General features: G+C 37.2%; 1 long non-coding RNA gene across 1 annotated transcript; it reads right to left on the bottom strand.

The window, feature by feature from the left end:
- Positions 1 to 10,580: 10,580 nt before the first annotated feature.
- LOC132606173 (uncharacterized) lies at positions 10,581 to 17,250 on the bottom strand. Its single transcript, XR_009569627.1, has 2 exons — positions 16,637 to 17,250; positions 10,581 to 10,993 (listed from the first exon to the last, which is right to left on the bottom strand). It is a non-coding gene; the product is annotated as an uncharacterized LOC132606173 (long non-coding RNA).
- Between the last annotated feature and the right edge of the window lie 933 nt (positions 17,251 to 18,183).

The following is an 18,183-nucleotide window of genomic DNA, read 5'->3' as shown; positions in this document are numbered from 1 at the left end:
CAGATCCCGGCCCTGTCTGGGGGCGCGGTAACAGAACCCGGCCCTCTTAGTACGGGACGCGGTGGACAGACAGAATCAAATCGGATCATATGCCATCCTGGCCGCCATCCCCATACACAGATCATACAGACATACAGATCCCGGCCCGTACGCCGAGGGACGCGGTGAACAATGCAGAGAAAATATGCACGATAACAGAACCTGGTCCGGGTCGCAGTGAAAGAATGCATTGAGACAGACACGAATCGATAAATGAGAAACCACCTACCTACAGACTCAACATACAGACTCGATCAATCAGAAGGGTGCCAAACGGCGAGCCAAAATCAGAACATCCAGATAGTATGCATAGCACGCGCTCATATCCTAGTTAGGAAGGCACGACAGATTATCAGAATGGGATGCTCGGATGTTCAGAAATAAGATTGTATAAATTACACAAAAATATCCATAATATTCACAAAATAATAGTTCAGAAGTTTTTGGAGAAGATCGGACCAAAACAGAAGTATTTTAAAAATCGTACCGGAAGTATCGGGCCTTGTGGGCCCCCTCGGACCAACCCGAGGCTACATACGTAAATTACTGATGATTGACCTTATGAGGTCACCCATACTCATTCGGAAGTGTTCCGACTCCGTTTGGGGAAGTTTTGTACAAAATCTCACTTTAAGGGCAATTTGCAATAAAATAGTTTCAATTGAATTGAAGGAATTGGAGCGGTTTTCCGTCTCGAATTCCGGGGAACGGAGTCGGACCTAGGGCTCGCGGCCGAGCCTACCACATCCAGAACATGCCTAGGAGCGTATAGAAGTGCTTCACATACCTCGATGGCGCCTTATGCTCTCTTGGCGTCAATCCAAATTTCGCCCAAAATCTGGAAATGGTCAAGTTTACCATTTGGTTAGTTCCATTCTTTCAATATTCTAACTTTACACATAATTGCCTACCGAAATTTCGGCAGCATTTCCTCTGTATATACGACATCCCCGAGACTTAGCTCGGCTCAATTTAGCAACACAACAACCCAGAGGAGACATCCAAACAACAACAAACATCAATAACCACTAAATCATACGCTATGGCATTATTAGCCACCCTTCGACACGACGAATCATCTTTCGTTTCAAGCTTACATTTCCAACCAAAACTTATTATTTTCATATCCATTATCCATCAAAATCATTACGACACACATCGGAGGAATCCATAACATGTTCACATAATATTCACAAGATATTCATAAAATTCACAAACATTCAACTTTCCATCAAGTCACTACTTTTCCAATCCCTTCCTAACTTTCAACATGCAAACTCATCAACACATTTTTATATTCCAAGTTCATTGTCATAAGCATAATTTGCCTCTTAACACTTTCATTTTCACTTATACACAAATCATAACAAAGTTCAATAATTTCCTTCAACAACTTAATAACCAATCTTCCATAACAACACAATTAACATGCTAACAAGATTCAATTCACCTTAACTCAATTAGCATACAACCAAAAATCAAATTCATATTTCATATCAAACCTAGCACCACACGGCCACCTCCCACACTTCCAATTTTTCACTAATTCATTCCACTTTCCTTTCTAATATAATTCCCATCATATTACAACTAGATTACAACAAGAATTCAAGCCATTAAAATCATGCAATTTCATGTACATATTCGGCCAACACACCCCTAGTTCCAACACACAAAATTTCAATGTTTTTCATTCATTCACACATACTACAACATACATATACCATTTATAACACAACAAAAGCATGAAATTCTCACCTTTCTTCAAGCCCTTCACTTGGAGGATGAAAGTGTTTTCTTGCCACAATATTTATACCAACTTGAAGAGAACCTTGAGCTTAGTACAAATCTCACAAAACTTGGATTTTTAGAGCAAAGATTTGGCTCCCAAAATTTTTCTTTCTTTTCTCTCTTCTTTTCCTCCTAAACCCGAAATGCCTCTTTTTTTTTTCCTTTGGTTTTTGCTTTGCTTCTTGAACCTTCTTAGGATAAGTATACTTATAATTCCACATGGAACTTAATCACTTAAGGGGCTTGGACCCTTTGGCCGGTTGGGCCTCCCCTTGTTGGGCCTTGTTTCCTTAATTTTTATTGAGCCCAAATTGGTGGTTACATATTGTAATTCATGGGGCAAGTTTCCAAAATTCCAATTTTTGCCCTTGGCCACCTTTCGTAGTTCCACACCATTGTTTTTATACCCTACACATTCATACCAAGAAATGTCCAATTGTGGCCTTATCCATTACAAGTCAATTTACCTTGAATTTTTCGAATACACAAAAATGTCGGATGTAACAGCAATATTCAACAATGCCACCATCATACCATACTTCACCCGAAAACTCCCCAATTTCCCTAGGAGGAATTTCAATGCATTTCTTGCTTCCAAATTCATGAACTATCCCAACAACACACATATTAACAACATTATTCTCACAATTAAAGAAACGACACCAAAGTCACATTGGCTTCCAAATCAGCCCGTAACAACTCCAACATCAATTTGAATCATCAAATTCTCATTTTCATCATAAAATACATATCAACAACAACCAAATTACTACATAAAAATTAGTTCACCTTCCTACATAACACACACTTACACGGCCACAACACTATGCCCATATTTTCATGAATTTCATTCATTTCCACATACCACAACATACAAAACCATTCATAACATAAAAAAGGAGATTGAATTCTTACCTTTCCACTTATCTTCCTTCTTGGCTAGAATTTGTAACTTGCTAGAATAAATGTTTTTCTTGCTGCAACAATTATGCTACGTTGAAGAGGACCCTTGAATTAGTAGGAATACTAGAAGAAATAAATTTTTTGAACAAGATTTCAAGGGGCTAAATTTTTCCCCTATGGCCGAACCCCTCTACTCTTTCTCCTTCTTCTTTCTTTTTCTTGAATGTTCTTGAAAATGAAAGAATAAATGATAGCCCCTTTCTTTTATTTATTTGGATTAAATTTATCACATGGGCTTGGGCCAATTGCCCTTCCATGGCCGGCCACACCATCCTTAGGCCTTTTCATTTCATTTTTTTTTTGTTTTTCAAGCCCAATTATTTCATGGCTAATTGTAATTCATGAAAACTAATTTTTTTCCAATTTTCAATTTTGCCCTTAGCCTTCCTCAATATTTCCGCACCCATAACTCTTATAAACAACTTGTGTGCTAATCAAGGTTAAAATGTAGGATTGCACTCAACCTCCCGCAATTGTCTTGAATTACCCGAATGCGCAAAATGCGGGATATAACAAGCTATCTATTAGAATGTGGATGTTTGGGAGAGGAAAGTTTTCTTTTGGACTAGCCCGATTGAGATCTCGGTAGTCCACACAAATTCGAATCTTTCCATCCTTCTTGGGTACTGGCATGGCCCTCCGGTTGGATCGTGACAGAAGTTGTATCAGAGCAATTCGTACTAGGGTGTGTCTACGAGTCGTGTCCAGTAGAGTCTTCTTTATGGGTGTGAAGCATGCCACACTTATAAACAGGAGGCTGCGGGGCATTTAGGAATGATTGACCTTCCTTTCTCATCTTAGATAGTGCGATAGATCTATGTTATAAGGACTCTTCTTTCCTGACCGTGATTTATGTTTTCAGCGAAGCCTGTGAAGAGAAAAGCTACAGCGGCTTAGAAGGACAAGTTTGTAGCAGGTAGAACGACTGAGCAGGTATCGCCTATAGTTATAGAGGAGGGAGACTCCCAGAATGAGGTTCCATCTTGAACCTCTCATACTCCGTCCGCTCCAGAGAAGCATGGAGGAGCCTCAGCTACAACTTCAGCACCTCCAATTCCAACACTAGATGCCTTAGGTCAGGAGATGAGGGAGGCTATTCAGTTATTAACCCAGTTAGTAGCCGCTTAGGCTCAGCGGCAAGGTACGGGTCATGGTGATAAAGCCGTTAGCACTAGAATCCGTGATTTTTTTAGTTTGGACCCTCCAAAATTCTTTGGGTCAAAATCGGACGAGGAACCGCAGAACTTCATAGATGAAATATTTAGGACATTGCGGGTAATGCATGCTTCTGATGTTGAATCGGTAGAGTTGGCTTCTTATAGATTGCGAGATGTGGCTGTTCATTAGTATAGTACCTGGGTATCTTCTAGAGGGGTAAATGCATCTCCCCTGGTATGGCAAGAGTTTGTGGATGCTTTTCTCCGACACTATTTGCCACCAGAGGTTCGACGAGCCAAAGCTGATAGATTCCTAAATCTCAGACAAGGGAATATGAGTGCCCGGGAATATAGCCGTCGTTATAATTCCTTGGCTCGGTATGCTCTAGCTATGGTTGCTGATATGGGAGACAGAGTTCACCGGTTTGTAAATGGATTGGGATCCCATTTGATTGATGATTGCTTGACGGCCTCACTTCAGGAAGGTATGGATATTTCTCATATCCAGGCCCATGCCCAAAATCTGGAAGAACGACAGCAACAGCGGTGGAGTGAGCGTGATTATGATAGGGGTTATAGTAAGAGGGCCAGATTCTCAAGTGTTATTAGTAACTTCAAAAGGGGTCAAAGGCAACAGTATTCTAGAACTAGATATGGTAATTTCGAGTTTCGAGTAATGTCGTTCGGATTGACCAATGCATCGGCGGTATTCATGAATTTGATGAATATCATATTCAGGCCTCTCTTGGATTCTTTCGTGATCGTGTTTATCGATGATATCCTGGTATATTGTCGATCCGAGGCAGAGCATGCAGATCATTACGTATTGTCCTTAGAATTCTTTAGGCCCGGAAGTTATATGTGAAATTCTCTAAATGTGAGTTTTGGCTGAATTCAGTGACTTTTCTAGGGCACATTATTTAAGCTAATGGTATTCGGGTGGATACCCAGAAGATTGAAGTTGTGAAGACTTGGCCAAGGCCTATAACACCTACTGAAGTTTGTAGTTTCTGGGTCTAGCAGGGGATTATTATAGAAGATTTGTTGAAGGATTTTCTTCCATCTCTGCACCACTGACGAAGTTGACTCAGAAATCAGCTAAATTTCAGTGGACGGATGCTTGTGAGCACAGTTTTCAGGAGCTGAAGAACAGATTGATCTCCGCCCCGATTCTGACACTTCCAGAAGGATCAGAAGGCTATGTTATTTATTGTGATACTTCAGGTATTGGACTAGGCTGTGTATTGATGCAGCATAGTAAGATTATTGCTTATGCTTCAAGACAGTTGCGGAAACATGAGCCGAATTATCCAACCTATGATCTAGAATTGGCGGCGGTGATTCAAGCATTGAATATGTGGAGGAATTATTTATATGGTGTTCATGTTGATATCTATACGGACCACAAGAGCCTCCAGTATATTTTCAAGCAAAAAGAGTTAAATTTGCAGCAAAGGCGATGGTTAGAGCTATAGAAAGATTATGATTTTAGCATCTTATATCATCCGGGGAAAGCGAACGTCGTAGCCGATGCTCTTAGTCGTAGATCCGTTGGTAGCTTATGCGATATTCAACCAGAGAAGAGGGAGTTAGCTCGTGAGCTTCAACAGTTAGCCAGTCTAGTAGTTCGATTAATGGACTCAGGCGATACAAGAGTTACTATTTGGAATTCAACCGTCTCATCATTAGTAGTTGAGGTGAAAGAGCGCCAATATAAGGATCCCATATTAATTAATTACAGAGATACACTTCTTCAGAAGAAAAAGTCATCCTTTGAGATTTTTGCAGATGGAGTTCTCAGATATCGAGGCAGATTATGTGTTCCTGATGTTGCAGGATTACGTCACCAGATTTTGGGGGAAATCCATTGTTTTCCGTTGTTCAGTTCATCCAGGAGTGACAAAGATGTATCATGATATTAAGTCAATTTATTTGTGGGATAGAATGAGGAAAGACATAGCAGAGTTCGGGGCTCAATGTCCTAATTGTCAGCAGGTAAATATCGAGCATCATAAGCCTTGGGGATTGTCGCAAGCTAAAGAGATTTCGACTTGGAAATGGGAAGTGATAAATATGGATTTCATTACTGGTTTACCTCACTCTCAGCGTAAGTATGATTCTATATGGATGATTGTGGATAGACTCACAAAGTCAGCTCACTTCCTGCCTATCAGAACTATATACTCAGCTGAAGATTATGCGAAGCTTTATGTTAAAGAGATAGTATGACTCCATAGTGTTCCAGTATCCATTATTTCTGAAAGAGGAGCACAGTTTATAGCTAATTTTTGGAAATCTTTTCAAGAAGGTTTGGGGACTCAGGTGAGTCTTAGGACAACATTTCATCCACAGACTGATGGACAAGTTGAGCATACCATTCGGACTCTCGAGGATATTCTACGAGCATGTGTGTTAGATTTTAGAGGTAGTTGGGATGATCACTTACTGCTTATTAATTTGCATACAACAATAGTTATCATTCTATAATCTAGATGGCCCCGTATGAGGCTTTATATGGGTGCAAGTGTAAATCACCGATTGGATGGTTCGAAGTACGAGAGACTAAGTTAATAGGGCCAAATTTGATCTAGCAAGCAGTGGAGAAGGTCAAGCTTATTCAGGACCAATTACTGAAAGCCCAAAGTCGTCAGAAGTCTTATGCAGATAATCGCCAACTAAACTTATAATTTCAAGTTAATGACTGGTATTCTTGAAGGTGTCGCCGATGAAGGGCTTCATGAGATTTGGTAAAATGGGTAAGTTTAGTCCTCGGTGTATTGGGCCTTACAAGGCTGTAAGCAAAGTAGGTCAGGTAGCTTATGAGTTGGACCTATCTTCAGACTTGGACTCAGTTCATTCGGTTTTCCATGCATCAATGCTTCGCAAGTGCATTGGAGACCCTTCCAAAATTGTACCTGTGGATGATGTCCAGGTCACCGAGCAATCATCCTATGAAGAAGTTTCCATTATTATTCTAGATAGACAAGTTCGGAGAATAAGAACCAAAGATGTAGCTTCAGTTAAAGTTCTATAGAGAAATAATACTAAGGAAGAAATGACTTGGGAAGCTGAGGAAGATATGAAGTCCAGGTATCCACATTTGTTTCCACTCCCAAAGGAGGTTCAGACAGAGCCACAATTGCCTTCAGGTGCGTAATGCTTTCTTTTGATGATTTCTTGGTCGTGTGGGGCCATTGTTATTGTTGTAGCCCTGTGAGGAATTGTATATTTTGGGTTGTTGTGATAGGATGGTAGTGGCATATTTACAGGGGAAACTTTGGCAAAATTTTTGTAGAATCCCTAAAAGTCTAACATTCGAGGACGAATGTTGAAGAAATTGGAATTAGAGTCATGTTTTGGGAAGATTTCGTATCATTTGAGTTATAAATTGCTTAGCATCACCTTGATAGTGAGGTATAGGGCTCCTTATATGGTTAACGAAGTTTTATACAAGTGCCAAGGAGGTTCCATAAGGATTGGAGCTCAAACGAATCGAAAAGAAGGCATTTTCGCGAAAACTGGATTTTGTGGAGCAATATGCAGCCGCAAACTGAGTTTGTTGTGCAGCATATTGGCTGCAAACTCATCAAAATGGCTGGCCTCACTGCCCAACCTCCTCCCCATGGAGAGTAGGGGAGATGCGGCCGCATATCCATTATGCTGAGCCGCATCTCCACCGCAAAGTGTAGCGGGGGGGACGACTTTAAGACACTTTTAAGTCCCAAAAGCTCCTATTTTCATATCCATCTCCCACATTTATTTCCCCACATTATTAGAGAGATCTTGAAGGTTCCACAATATTTCAAACCCTTCCATACCATCAAGACAGAATATCAAACACCAAAACCTCAAGATAAATCCATGGAAGATGATGGTTCTTACTTCTCTTCAAGGGTGTGATGAACTTGGTCTTGAGAGAAGTTGAGTGAGGTAAATTTCTTCTACTATAAGGTATGCTCACTATCTTATTTATATGATTGAGTTGGTTTAAAGGTTTTAGTGATTCTTGGAAAGGAAAATAGTTAAACTGGAGAAGTCACAAAGTGTTGAATTGAAGTTGATGACTATGAGGTGAATTTGAAAGGGGAAATTGGATTAATTTGAGATTAAATTGAATATAATTTGTTGATTATGGTATTTTTGATGTTATTATTGATGTTTGGGAGTTGTTTTGGAGTTTGGTGGAAATTGATAATATAGGGGAAGTGCTGCCCAAATTTCGCTAGCTCGCTAATTACTCTAGTTTGAACTCAAGGGTGTTTTCAAGACTTAACTTTAGTATGAATCCTCTTGAATGTAGATTTTCGGGCTTGGGAGGAGAACGTTAAGTAATTAAGGAGGTGTAAAGGTATATATATATATATATATATATATATATATATTAACTTCCATTTCTTCGTTGGGCTCGATCATGACTCAAAAGAATTGCCTATTGGGCCTTAGCCCAACAGGTTGGCATGTGACTCTGCCCAAATGGCCATGCAGTGGTGGAGGAGAAAGAAACAGAAGACCCCGCTTAGTCACACACATACACACAGATATATATGTATGTATATATATATATATATATATATATATATATATATATATATATATATATATATATATATTAAATTTTACAAGTCACACAATTAAGGTATTCGATTATATGCTATTGGACTTCACTGGCAGAGATTTAGACAGTCAAAAGGAGAAAGTCATCACCATCCGTATTCCCGACGCCGCACAAGATCCAAGGGGTTTCATGAACCCCAGGCATGACAGGACATCAGAGGAAGGCTAAGACCAGGCCCCAAATCACCTCAGCTCCCCAAACTAGTGTAGCCATAGGATAAATTAGAATCCCATAATCATGCGCAAGTATGATACAGATCAACATGCGTGGATATAATGTAATTACAAGCAATACTGGAACCAGTAGATATGATGTGAACAAAAAGTATTCCGAAGACACATGATATAGAGTAGTTAAAACAGGCTGCAGTAAGTGGGCATAAGATGAATAATGGCCAAAACCAAACTCATAGTCATAGAAATGGAACCAGAATAGATACTGCAACATGTAAATATAAGGTAAACAAAACAACACCAAAACACTTAATCATGTGATGAACCAAAACAGAGTCACCCTTTTTTCTTTCTTACTTTTGGGACTTAATGAAATCTGGTCCACTCTCAATTGAATCTGAATTGGGCTAGGCCCATCTATCTTCTAAAATGACACTGAGTTAAAGATTAATGCCTGATGGAATTCATATCCCTTGTTGCTCATCCAATGAAGATCTACCTTATATATGATTGGCCTGCTTGCTCATGTACACTCTGTTAAAGGGAGAATGGGCCTGGCAGCCCAATTACTTAGCACAGTCTGCTCCAAACGATCTCCTCTGGTTTCTATCTACTTAGACTAAGTCTAAGAGGCCCAGTTCTGCATTAGCCTAGATTGGACTAGGCCCAAGTTCATATTAAGTCTATGTGGACTGAAATTGGAAACTTCAGCAGTTTCTATCTACCTCATATTTAAAGCACATGACTCTCACTCACATATATCTCTGGTATACCCTTGATATACATATGTGATATGTATATCAGGTGTATAAACTAGGTATACTTTCCCTTCTTCTTTATCTTTATCTATCTATGCTCAGATATTCCTACCTTTCTAAGCTAAAAGCCTTTAAATACAAGGTTAACCAAACACTTATTTAGTCTTTATGGATTTTAAAACAAAGGCTAAATCTAGACTAGAGTTTTAATCAAACAACTGCAAGATAATTCAGGCATCTAAATTTAATATCCTGCAATGGACAAGGCAAGTGTAACAATTATTCAAAAGAAAGCAAGCATTTACATTACCACAAAGGTTTAAGCCTCAAAAATAGAAGAAAGGGTGGAAAGTGAGGAAGAAAGAAATGTAGAAATAGAAAGAGCTTTCGAAATGAAGGGAACTAAACAGGAACAAGAGGGGTCCACTGAAAAAGATCCTTCTCCTTCCCATTTTTTGGAAGAAAGGTGAAAAAGGTATTTTACGAAAACCTTTATTTAGTACCAAAAAGAGGGTAAGAGTTCTGATGATTTCCTGAAGAAGGTATTAAGCATCTCGGGAAATTCGCAAATGCGGTTGGTTACCGGCGGATTTAAACATTTTTGACTAAAGAGAGTATAATTTGTTAGAAAAAATAGGAGAATTAAGAAAATAGTTTATTTAACTAATTATTCCACTTAGGGAAAATATTTATAACTAGTAAATTTGAATCATAAACTTTACTTAATACTTAACTATTTGTAATATTTACACTTTGTGAAATAATTCAAATATTCAAATATTTCAAGTTTCAATGTTTAAACATATTTTTCCACATTACGATTTTAAATTGAATTCAACTACAGGATTAGACAAAATACAAATTACTTTAAACCTTTTTTTTAATGGCTTAAAAATCATAGAAAAATCATTCAACTAAAATTTGAAAATTACTACTCTTTCTTCTTTGGATTTTTATTAAAACTAAGTCTGTTTTAATGAAAACGAAATTGTCATTTTGGACTTGCAACTGAAATGTGTCGAGCATTTAGTATTATAAAAAAGGGTCATCAACATATTTTTATATATTAAAAAAGCGTAACTCATTTGACATTTGAAAGCTGATTTTAGAAAAAGGCACAATGTAACAACTCAATATTCATAATCTCTACGGGGAAAATCATCTAAGCTTTTAAAATTGTTAGTGCAAAAAAAAAAAAAAAAACATATACAAAGCATAAAATAAAAGAGTCAGAGAATGGATTGAGCCTTATGCCCACGAGGCTACAAAATGATATGCAAAATATACACTGGAGAGGCCACATAACATCTACTACCCACACATGAGTATCTACGAGCCTCTAACTGAAGTACTGAAACCATAAGGACGGGACAGAACCTCACCATGCCCCAATATGTACACAAGAATATATCAATAAGCGGCAACTCCGGAGTAGTGAAGTGCTCCAATATAGCTGTTGATAAAGCTCCTAAGCATCTGTGCCGTCTCCCTGTCTACCTGCGGGCATGAACGGTCCACAAAAGATAAAACGTCAGTATGAACAATGTACTGAGTATGTAAGACATAAATAATAACATTATAAAGAAGTAAGGAAACATGAGATAAGGACATAACCTGTACTGCTAGCCTCTGAAGGCGAATATCATGCATGTGAACTTTCTTTAACATCTTTCATACTTACATTCATATATATATATATATATATATATATATATATATATATATATATATATATATATATATATATATATATATATATATATATATATATATATATATATATATATCATCATTAATAATGAGGAACGTACAATCCGATCCATCATATCATGTATCATATATTGCTGCGAAACGTGCAGCCCGATCCATTTATCAATATACTCCTTATACATTTATATATTACCACAGAACGAACAGCCCAATCCATTTATCCATATATCCGGTGTCCGGGCATCCCGCGTCTGGGACGATATTATAATATGCCAACTGATCAGGTGGCTATGCGTATATAATGCCTCATCCTTTTTCCCATATCCCATGTATACATACTCATATATCCATGTACATCATATACTATACATAGCATGCATGAGAGTCCAAGTGAAAGCTACAACTCTATCGGAGTGACATAAGGTCGGAAACCTCCGATTACATTATGGAATAATTATCATCGCTATGTCTCTCCTTGAAGGAACTAATATGATGAAAATCAAGAAGCTATATTGGGCTTTTGTTATTTAGGGTGTCAACAACAAGCTCTTGTGAACCCAAGAATTGGTATGTGGACTTGTCTTCAAATTCAAGAAGCCCAAGGATGATTTCAAGCCTAAGAAGCCAAGTTAAAATTATTTCCTTCTTAAATTAGGATTAGTTGTTTTCCTTGCTCTAGTAGGTTTTACTTTCCCCTTTCCTTGTAGAATAGGGATTTTACTTTCCTTGTTTTAGCTATTTCCTTTCTAGAGTAGAATAAGGATTTGTAGTCATCAAAGAAGAGACCCTAGGCCTATATAAAGGGTTCTTATTCTTTGTTAAACAGGATTCACGTTTTTGAGCATAAACCCTAGTTTGCAATAGAGTTATTTTCTCTATTTGGTCTTCTTTATCCTTGTTTTTGGTTCCAAGCAAGGTGGTGATAGTCTTTATCTTGTTTTTAATAGCGTGTGGTGTTTCTTTATCACGTAAGTTGATTTCAAGTGGTGACTTAGGAACTTTATTTGTTCTTGATCATTCAAGAACGCGTTTCTTGATTAAAATTCGTTCTAGTTCATATCCAGAACCCTAATTTTCTTTCCATCATTCCGCCTTCAATACTTACTTGATTTAAACCATTCAATAGTTATTTTTATAGTTCAAATCGTCATCTTTCTCCTCGTCTTGAAAACACATAATTCCGAGAACTATAGACCGATTTACGTCCATTTCTTGAATTCTGCCCATCAATCGCTTCAAGAATAAGATCCTGGTCGATTGGTTCTTTGTTAACTCAAAAAATCACATCAATTAATAGTTATTTTCATGGAACATATCTCGTTTCTATCTCATAAGAACCTCTTCAGAATCATGAACTTTCAACTTTCGGGATGTAAGAAGGTCATGGAATATATGGAAGGTAGTAATATAAGAGTCATGCCTTAACGAAAGAAAAGGACTAGCCTTACATACCTTTACGTCTCCTTAACGACTAAGCGTTCTCCTTCCAAGCTCACAACTCTACATTCAAGAGAATTTGTATTACGTTAGATCATTAGAAACATGCTTAAGACTAAGCTAAGGCGACTAAAAGCTAACAACAATTGGGCAACATTTCCTTTGTTTCAACAACTTCCTCCGCCTAATAAACAACTCCCAAACATCAATAATAGCACCCATAAAATCATAATCAATAAACTTCTTCAAGTTAAAAATTATTCAATCCTCACAACTCCCTTTCAAAATCATCCACAACCATAGCTACAACACAACATCATACTCATCCTTCACATAATACTTCCTCAACAACATTAGCATCATTCATAACAAGATTATATTCATCTCATACTAAGAATCATGACTCAAATTAACTTACTACTCAAAATACCATTATTTCGATATTTGAGCTCATATTCCACTTTCTTCTCTAATCCAAGTCTTTCAACCACTCAATACTTTTAATAACGTGAAATAGATGTAAAACTCACCTTTTATCATGTAAGGATGAACTTTGGATGAATATACTTTAGTTCAGAGAAGCCCTAACTTCAATACCAATAGAATTCTTGACTTCTATCAACCCTAGTGAGCCTCTTTTTCACTTGATTCTCTTGATTCTTCGTAATTAGTCCTTGATTCCCCTTGGATTTATGTTAGTATGGTGTGGAGAATATTCTAGAGTCTTTAAGACTTGCAGAGAAAGTGGAAACTGAAAAATAAGAGCAAGGGTCGTCTATTTATAACTGGAACTGGAAAGTTCCAGGCGGTTCGACGAGCGGGTCGACGGTCCATCGACTTGCTCCGTTGACTTACGCCTGCAGATCTCTAATTGCAGAAACATATGGACGGTGCGCGGCGACGGTCCGTCTACATGTCAACGGCCCGTCGACATTGACTGATGTCTGCAGAATTTCCTGATTCAGTTCAGATTGCGTCGATTCAATCCGTTCAACTCATAATCCTGTAAATTACCAGGAATACCTGCTGATACATTTGTGTACGGGGTAAGACACTATCTACGTTAACTTTCTCCAATGAGCTTTCTTCCCTTGCCTCAAATGTCTTTGGAATCTTAATTAGAATCATTAAGTATCCCTTTTTACTTGTAGGGACATCATATACACCTTAACTTGCGTTAGTCTATTCACCGCACAATAACCCGAAATTCCGAGGTGTAACAGTATTTTCTGTTGTCCGGATCTGAAGAAAAATACGGGATTTTATGTGGGGCTGTAAGCCTGACACAGAATTTGTGAAAGGTGGAGTCCGATAGACTCGAGCGAATGTCATATACATACAAAGAAATAAGGAAAGAATGAATTAGCAAGTGTGTAAAAATAAAGCGTTAATACCAACTTCATCTCACAATTATGCACTGAAGTAAAAGGGAATCTGATTTTAAAACAATATAAGAAAAAGAAACTGACTTGAGAACAACACATACTATAAAACTTTGAGATTAATAAATAACAAGGTTCTGTAAAGTGGAAACTACTTTAACACCATTGGAAGAATTACTTATTTTAACTAGTGCCGCTTTGAAATTATTAAACTCAATCAGATCAGTTTTTTAAAAGTTCAGATTTCGTAAAGTAAATTTCATGTAAAAAAAGGAGTCTTAAGTAAAACAGACAATCATAATCGAGTAAGGCTCCAATTATTAACCAATTTGCTAAAAGAAAAACAAAGAACGGGAGGAGGTGAAGGAAGAGATGAATTTTCCTTGAGTGGAACTGAAATACAGCCATGCCTTAATTGTTAGAACACACAAACAACTAATCTTTACCAATATGACCAATTTTGACAACAAAGTTTCCTTAGATGCAGGCCTCTGCAAGTTTGACAGACACTTAACAAACAGGCTTTTCATCAAAAGATTTGAACGAAAATCATTCCAGTTAATAACAAAGATGGACACCCCTGCAATTTCACTTCATTGATTCTACTCAAGAACTTGGTTTTATCTTAGTCACTTCTTTAAAGTAACAGAACTGGCTAAAACTAAATTAACTAAAAATGTTGTTTGATTACTAGAGGATTTGGAGGGAACACGAGAGACGAGATTGTAACTATATAGGATTTTAAACATCTATGTTTGGACCTAAAGATAATATCTTTTTTTTTTTTTGAAGAACGGGTAACAGTTGGACCTAAGGGTAATTTATAAACAGGGAAAATCTTAATACGGGATCGTCATCTTATTCAAACTCATCAAGACATGAAAAAAACAGGAAGAGGATTCATAACAAATTTTCTTTTCGAATTTTAAAGAAAAGTTGGTTGGAACAAGTAAAGGAGTATTAATTTTATCCTTCATATATATAAGGTTTAGGAAAGACAACTAATCCAGCTTAAACAAATAGAACTAAATTACTCTACAAGAGATTAGAAACATACAGAACTGAAAGAATAAGAACAGAAAAAAAGACGAGGAAGAAATCGCAAACAACATTTTGGAAACTTATCTCTATAACAAGGCAGTTTTTTAAACCAACAAAATAATCAATATTATAATATGTCGACCATGAAACATGAGCTTAGATTCTCAAAGTTTAACTCATTTCTCTGTAAACGAAATGCATATGTTCACTCAAACTCCAAGATCAAACTTGTCTGGTTATGACCAGTTATAAATCACAATAGCCAACATTACTAATTCATTATGCAAATGTGAAAGTCCTAAGCTTAATCAGAGGAGGTTGCATCAACTTATTTCACTTGAGCAAAATCTCAAGATCAAAACTTTAGTCTAAGTATTGAAGCTTAAACTCGAAATTGATTAGCTAAGGTTATTATGAACCACTTTGAATCATACTCAAAACACTTCTGCTAATGGAGATCAAGGGGATAGAGCAGCAAACAGTTTCTTAATCGACACAGAAACAATTAGTCAATACTCACTTTCAGGTAAAATTAAAGAATCCGTCTGCACTTCTTTAAATGTAAAATCTGGAAGTAAGCACAACTTGCTATTGAAATCAAAATGACTTAAAATTTTCAGCGAAGAAACAACCACAACTTAACACTCGTGTTTAAACACACTCGCGTTTAGGTTAGAGAAATTGAAGGGAAAAAAACAATAAAAGAAATGACACAACCAGTGGGGGAAGGAATATGTTCCCATCATGGAAGAAAACTGAAAGCGAACTAATATTCTCACATATCAACACTAGTTAGTTATTTAGCATCCAAAAACGAGCAGAAAAATAAATGAAAGGGACAGGAGCAGGTACACTCATTGTTTTAAAACACATGAATTAACTTGAACTAAAACTCGACAAAGACCTTGTTTTAGAAATGGGGAAGGGGAAATGTCTTGTTCAATACTTCACCCCTAGATTTTAAGGACTAACAGTTTCAACATACCTTATTAAACAAAGTTATTTTTTTTAATCATACCAATGGCGTAGGAAACAGATTTAAGCCCTTAAAAACTTCAGCTTCAGATTCATTATGCATTCTAAAGCTTTCACACAGTGGAAATTTCTTTTAACATGACAATCACAGCAATTGAATTCAAACTAAACCTTTCAAACAAAAAACAGAACCAATCACATTAACACGAAGCAGATTCAAAACTCCAGGAATATTCATACTTTACCTTCTTCTTCTTTTCTTGTTTTAAAAGGAAATAACTATATATTAGGCACTAAGTTTGAACAAATGATTTCAAAATTTATAGCAACTAACAAGCACAACCCGACATTCATGATTCGATCTTTATACAAATAATAACCATACTTCAGATCAACTTTAAAAATCACATTAAACTAATACCTTGAGAAATTTATCTACATTCAAGGCAACTAGAATGCAAAGAGGAAAAAAAAAGATTTTTATAAACTGAAAAAGGTACTGGAAGAACACATTGAAATCACATAGGCGCGTACAAATTAATCAAATTACCAGGACCTTAATAGAATCAAAAGAGTTAATATTAAAGAGTGTTACCTTTGTAGCGTACAGCGACTGAGGCTAAGTCGATGACGAATCCTTACTTTCACCGCAACACTCGAATTTTAGTATTCGAATAGAAGCAAGGCATGAGAGTTAATAAAGATGAGAAAAACAAGTTGAGAAATCAGAGAACAAAATCAGTAATTGTTTTCAGATTTTTGGGGCGATCAATCTCTATATCGATGGTCACCAAGACCATGTATTTATACTAAAACAAGAGGGTATTTTAAATTTGAAAATCATCCAAGGAGGGGGTGAGGGTTCGGTTGAAAAGAAAATGGAAAAACCAACAAGTACAAGAATTGATGATTTTGGTTGAAAAATCTGATATCGCCCATCAAATCCACGGATCCTCTGGGATTCGTCATGTTTTCTATTGATTTGAAGACTTTTGACGCTGAATTCGTGTGAGAAAAGATGAAGGGAGCGTGGATGGGAGAGGTGAACAGAACCTCTGACATGGCTAGAGATAGGGAAGAAGACTTTGACACAGATCGGTTTGAAAAAATGGACAAAAAATGGGAAAGGGGTCAGGGTTTCGATAGTTGGGTCTAATTTCGTTGATGAGGGAGAAAGAACGAAGATTTAACTTATGACAAATAAGTCTACTAATTAGAAATGGTGACAAGTTTAACCAACCAAATTCAAACTTATTTTAAAAATATGATTAAGTTAAATGAGATTAAATTATAATTTTTAAAATTTCTTAATCTTTTACAAAATATAAAAAGACCCCAACTTAATCCTAAAAAACTCACTAGCCCCCTTTCTGCTACCCCCACCACTCCCCCCTCCCCCTAAACCACAATATTTTTTAAAAACAAAGTTTTAAATTTTTTTATTTGCTTTATCATCAGCCCCCTCCCATCTCGCCTCCGCATCCCCTTCCCCCAACACCAATTTTTTTTATTTCCATTTTCACCAGCCCCCACCTCCACCCCCTCCCCCCCCCCCCCCACACCAATATTTTAAAAAAAAAAAAATTCTTTTTCACCCGCCCCCCCTGCTCCCACCCCTCCTCCGCCCCCACTCCCACCCCCAACACCAATTTTTTTGTAAAAAAATAATAATTTTTTTATTTGCTTTTTCACCAGCCCCCTACTCCCACCCCTCCTCCGCCCCCCCCCCCCCCCCAACCCCAATTTGTTTTTTAAAAAAAAGTTTTAAATTTTTTATTTGCTTTTTCACCAGCTCCCCCCCCCCCCCCCCCCCGCAAAAATGATTTTTTAAAAAAACGTTTTGATTTTCTTTATTTATTTTTTCACCCCCCGCCCCCTAATTTTTCTTAAGTTTTTTTTTAACAACCCCCACTCCGCCTCCTCCCACCCCTCACCCCCTCCCCCCCCCCCCCCCCAAAAAAATATTTTTTAAAAAAAATTTAGAAAACTTTTTCTTTTTGTTTTTTTGCACCCACCACCCTCCCAAAAAAAGAAGTTTTGCAAAGTTTTTGTTTTTATTTTTTTGCACCACCACCAACCCCCTCCCCCCCCCCCCCCCCAAAACCCAAAAAAATAATTTTTTTATAAAAAAAAGTTATTGAT

This window comes from Lycium barbarum, chromosome 8, assembly GCF_019175385.1.
Source record: "Lycium barbarum isolate Lr01 chromosome 8, ASM1917538v2, whole genome shotgun sequence".
Classification (NCBI taxonomy): Eukaryota; Viridiplantae; Streptophyta; class Magnoliopsida; order Solanales; family Solanaceae; genus Lycium; species Lycium barbarum.
Note: the sequence above shows the minus strand (reverse complement) of the source record. Positions and strands in the feature narration are given on the sequence as shown.